Raw genomic sequence first — 6,021 nt, forward strand, 5'->3', positions numbered from 1 at the left:
GGTTTCCTTCACTGTGCAAAATCTCTTTAGTCTGATGTGATCCCATTTATTTTTGTTTTTGTTTCCCTTGCCCGAGGAGAAAAAAAATATTACTAAGAGCAGTGTCAGAGAGTTTACTATCTCTAGGATAGTAAAACTCTTTTAGGAGTTTTATGGTTTTGGTTCCTACACTTAAGTCTTTAATCCATTTTGAGTTTGCATGGTGTAAGAATGTGGTTTAGCTTTCCCGATACTATTTGTTGAATAGACTGTCTTTACCCCACTGTATATTCTTGCCTTCTTTGTCATAGATTAATTGACCATACAGATGCGGGTTTATTTCTGGGTTCTCTGTTCTGTTCCATTGATCTGTTTGTCTGTTTTTATGCCAGTACCATGCTGTTTTGATTGCTATAGCCCTGTAGTACAGTTTGATAGCATGCATGATACCTCCAACTTTGTTCTTCTCTCAAGATTGCTTTGGCTATTTAGGGTCTTTTGTGGTTCCACATAAATTTTAGAATTATTTGTTCTAGTTCTGTGAAAAATGCCATTGGTATTTTAATAGGGATTGCACTGAATCTGTAGATTGCTTTGGGTAGTATAGACATTTTAACAATGTTAATTCTTCCTACTCATGACCATGGAATGTGCTTCCATTTATCTGTATCTTTTTTAGTTTCTTTCTTCAATATCTTATGTAGTTTTCTGAGTACAAATATTTTACCTCTTTCAATGAACTCTTAATACCCAGGCCCAAAGGGACGAGGAGAAAAGATGGTTACTGGACCCAAGAGACAGAGACAGAGAGAGAAAGAGAAGTACAAAGTCATGTAGAGTTACCATTCTTATGAGAGGGGTGCAATGACTTTCAGTTAAGGGACATAACCAACTGGAGGCAACTTTACAGGAAGGGAACAAAGGGATTAAGCAACATGACTACCTTCTTCTTCTCCCTTCCCTTTGACTTCTAGCTGAACCCAATTAGAAGCCAGAAGTCATGAGCATCCACTGATGTGGTCCTTACAGGTCTACCTTCCAGGAAAGTAGGATGGAGAAGAGGAAGAGGAGATTTGACTAGAAAGGTCAAACAGATATTATGCCACAGTTCTCTACAGAATTTCTACCAAATCCCAGGTATTTAGCTGGCCAGTACTATGATGTCTAGATCCATTCAGTTTTTCTTGACCATATTTCATATTTCAATGAGGTTGGATATGTGCTTAAAAAGACCCAAAGTGCTATTTGCCGATTCCTAGGCTACCCTGCAAACTAGACAAATAGTGTCAACTCCTGCTTTTCTAGTTTCAGAGTTATTTACTGCTTTCTTTATATCTAGCCAGTCAGCTCCTAAAAATGTACACTCCAATAGACTTCTGCAATCTTGTGTACTTGGAACAATTCCCTAAATAAATTGAGATTCTTAAGGAAAGGCATTTTTGTCATACTGCCATCACCTCCATCACTCATCTTGATTTTGAAATATTGTAAAAATTTTCAAACATGAAAAAATAGTATGGAGAATAAAATAATGTATACTTATATATCCAGCACCCTTAGAAAATGTTAATATTTTGACGTTTGTTTCAGAATTTTTAAATAAACTATCACAGATAGTGTTGAAGGCTTCTTTTCATCTCTCATTACCTCCTATTTATTCATTCATTAATGCCTTCATTCATTAACTTTCATTTAAGATATATTGAGCAACTATTATATTATGAAGCCAGGAGATACAAACAAAAAAAATTGAGATTTGTTTCCTTTCCTCAAGGTGCTCCCAGTCTAGTAGTATAGGGGCAGATAAGAAAACCTGGGAACAAGATGAGTGGGACTGGGAAAGAGGACATTCGAGACATTGGGATAATAACACATGTGTAAATATTCTCATTAAACACAAATTGTATTGAACTGATCTTAGAACAGCTGTGGATGGCAACCCAATGCAAGTGCCAAAAGAGGAAAGAGGAAAAGAACAAACAGGAGGAGATGAAGAAAAATGAAAAGAAAGAGAAGAAATGACATCATAAGCCCTTGGGCTCCTAACCATTTCCTCCTACAACACAGATGAGGGATGATGTTTATAGATATGCTATGCCTCCAGGGCACTTGAATTAGGAGCTGTGGTTTAGATAAGGTATTTGTAGTTTCTGGTACAACAGTATAATTCTACCCTTTTCTCTCCCATGTTGGAATTACATTATCAAAGGGATAACCTGGAATCGTCTCTAATATATATAAAAAGCAAACTGTTTGCAAACTTTGGTTCTTTAATTCTGACTCAGAAGAGTCTGTGCAGAGGCCATTCACATAACCACATGACAACTCTGACAGGTCTTGCTATTTTGTATAGGAGCCATCATGGATCTTCCTTCTTCACACATATGATATTTTGCACCAAATGTATGAAACATTTAGTAGTGATATCCCCAGAATGGTTGATGGTCTATCTTCAGTAGGTGGATGGTAATATAGAAAGGAAACAACAACAACAACAAAGAAATGACAGCGTCTGTATTGAAAAATTGGCAATATAAGACCACAATGAAAGCCAAGGAGTGAAATGGATAAAACTGCAGTTGTACTAACATAGTGACCACTTTGCCTCTTCTTGTTTCTGACAGAGTTATATGGCAGATGCCCTTTTAGTAAATGAAAAACCTGCCACTAAAGAGGTATTTGATGCTGGCCAATTTTATTATAGTTTCTAGTGCCTAGTCTATACTACGTATGTAGACAGTATTAATGCTCAAATACCAGTAGATAATGTTCTTTTAGGTCTAACATTGTATAATTGTATTTATTTTTTAAAAATAGTAATTGACGATAAGTACACTATACTGAAAAGCATGATGCATTCAAGTTCCTCTTACTCATAAGTAACAAGGTAACTGTAAGGCCTATTAGATGCATGGTAGAAACTTTTCACAAGCTTGACTTTCTTCACATTCTGCCATTCTGCTGGGTCTGGTTTGCTTTTCCAATCAAGATGACTGAAAGCCTACATAGCATCTTGGTGTAAATTAGGAGGTGCCACCTCTGGACTCATGAAACCTTGCAACCTTGTGCTTTCCTGTGAAGAAGAAGGTTCCTTTTTCTCAGAGACAGCTTCAAACCAGCCCACACTAGCCCCACTTGTCCCCTTGGCCAGGCACATTAGTGTAGTACACAAACTGCACAACCAGGTGCCTTGTTCCCAGTGCCAAAATAACATAGCTTTCAGAACAATACGACAAACACCTTCCAATGCTGGGCACTCAGCCAGGCACTGGAAATAAAAAGAGGAGTAGGACAGAGTCTACCTTTGGACTCTGGGAAGAAGGCCATGTAAACAGATTACCACAATAAGACCTAGTAAAGTGATCAACAATAAACACACAAATTGTTTATCACAAATAAAGGAACTATCCATTTTTCTTGGAGGGGGCTGTGGTCAAGGAAAGTTTAGGAAGGAAGAAGTATTTTAATTGCGGTTCACAGAATGAGTAGAAATTCATGAGGTAGGAAAAGGGCATTAGGACTTTTGGTGACAAAAACAAGTTTAAGAGTCTCTTCCACACCACAAACCTTAGGAAAGCCTTGGGTTGCAGCTTCATCACTTTGATTTAGGTCTTGGGTCCTACAATTTTTATTGGGTTTGTCTTTCTATGTCACTTTTTATCTTTGAAGCTCAGCGGTGGGATTTGTATAAACAGTGTAATAAACAGTATCCATTTGCCAGGACTGTTCCCCTGCGTAGCTCTCTTGGGAGTTTGTGGAGGCAGTAGGTGGCTGGTCAAAGGCCAGGGATTTGGGAGAGTGGCCAAATGGCCTCCTTGAAGATACAGCACACAAGGACATTCCAGGAAGTGGGAGCAGCATAATCTCACAGTATTTTGTTTGCCAGATGGAAGTATCTTTAGTGATAAACATATTTAATCTGCTGTAGGTATGACCTTTGATTATGCAATAGAATTGTGGATCAGAATGTAATTTTTAAAAGACTTAGACTGCTTATTTCCCTAGAAGGATCAATTACTTTTGCCCAGAAAAGCTGTTCTAAGACCACAGACTACATTTCTAACTTTAGTGAACCTCTTCCTTTGTTGACACATGCTATTGGTTGCCAAAATCAGGAGGAAATGTGTGCATAGCATACCTCCACACAATCCACCGTCACTCTCAGAAAAACAACTCACTGTGTGTCCTTTTGGTAGGAAGTCAAAGAGGGAGAATGATTATACACAGGCATCACACTGTATGGGGTGGGGAGACTGGAGGCAATGACTTTTATTTCTTCTATGGTAGGAACTCTGATGTTGCTGTGATATTTTGAAATGAATGTCCTCTGAATCTGTTTATGGAGTTCGAGGAGGACTAGAAGCTTCACTGAGCACTGTTCTGCACAGTAAGACATCAACTACAAACCTGTTGACTGTGTTTTTATTTAGTTCCAGGCCACACACTCATAAAACAGGTTCTCCTTTGATGACCTCTATGTTGAAATAAAAGGTGGTGATGAGTTATGCAGCACCAGCCCTCAGGAACTGCTGAGAGCCCTCATTGCAAGAATCTGATAACCACAGAAAGCACTGAGGAGTACCTCCCTGCTCTTGTGTGTGATACTCCAGTGCCTGGAACACTCCTTTGGAAGCTTCCAGTAACTGAGGACTAGAAAACCCTGGCCCATGTTAGTACCTAGGAAGGAGTCATTAAAAAGAACCTGAGACAAACCTTCGTAAACACAAAAAGCACATTCCTACAAAGTGAGCCATTAAAACACATCAGGTCAAAGAATAAAGACCAGAAACAGCCAAAAAGAATCGAGAAATATGTCAGCCTGTATTTGAGGATCATGCCAAACAGGATTACACGTTGATGAGTGTCACCAAAACACCCTCAATCATCCCATAAGACTTCACATTCTTCACCTCAGGAATATGAAAAAGATAACCTCATTCCACCAGTTGCTTATGCCAAAAATCTAGGAACCATCATTTCTTTCTTTTTTGTTTTCACTACCTTCCTCCCACCCCACCATCAATCCATCAGCAAGTCAACCTCCAAATTATATATTGATCTATCCTCTTTTTATCTCTACTGCCTCCATCCCAGTCCAAGAAACAATAACTCTTACCCAGGCAACATCAATAGCCCACCTCTGCTGGTTTCTCCACATTCTCTCTGGCTCACTGTCCACCTCTAATTTCTGTATGGCAGAGGCCTTTCTAAGCATAAACAAATGGAAAAAAATTATCAAAGAAAAAGTTATAAATTTGACAGTGTAAAAAGCTTAGCATTTTAAATGTCAAAAAAAATATCACCAACATATCCCTTAGCAGTAGGAGTGAGAGGGCTGGGGGAGAGAGAACTTTTACTTTTTACTATATATGTTTTTGTATTATTTAATTTACTCAGTGAGTATGTACATCTTTTAAAGTAAAAAAAAAAAAAAGACACACTATAACATATTATAAAGAAGCAAAATAAACAACAAACTGGAATATTTAATATAATATGACAAAGACTTAATAGCTTTGATAGCCTTAATATATAAAACCTCACATAGATTAAAAAGACATTAAGATCATCAAATATTACCCATCCTTAAAATGGGTAAGGAAAAAAAAATTTATACTTTTAAACAAACTACTAGGTTTTTAACCCCTCAAAAATGGGTAAGGATGTTAACAACAAATCACTGAAAATTAAATACAAATATGTAGTAAACAAAAAATGATCTGTCTCAGAGAAAGATAAATACTATATGATTTCACTTATATGTGGAATCTAAGGAACAAAAAGAACAAACTAATCAAAAGCAGACTCACAAATATAGAGCACAATTTGGTGACAGCTAGAGGGGTGGGGCGTTGGAGGCTGGGAAAAAGGAGTGAAGAGTTAAAGAAGTACAAATTAGTAGTTGATGGTCACAGGGATGGGAAGAAGGGCATAGGGAATGCAGTCAGCAGTAATGTAATGACTGTGTGTAGAGCAAGAGGAGAGAAAGAGCAATCAGGGGAATTGTTTCATAAACTATATAAATATCTAACCAGTGTACTG

The sequence above is a fragment of the Pteropus vampyrus genome, unplaced genomic scaffold (assembly GCF_000151845.1).
Source record: "Pteropus vampyrus isolate Shadow unplaced genomic scaffold, Pvam_2.0 Scaffold215, whole genome shotgun sequence".
NCBI lineage: Eukaryota > Metazoa > Chordata > Mammalia > Chiroptera > Pteropodidae > Pteropus > Pteropus vampyrus.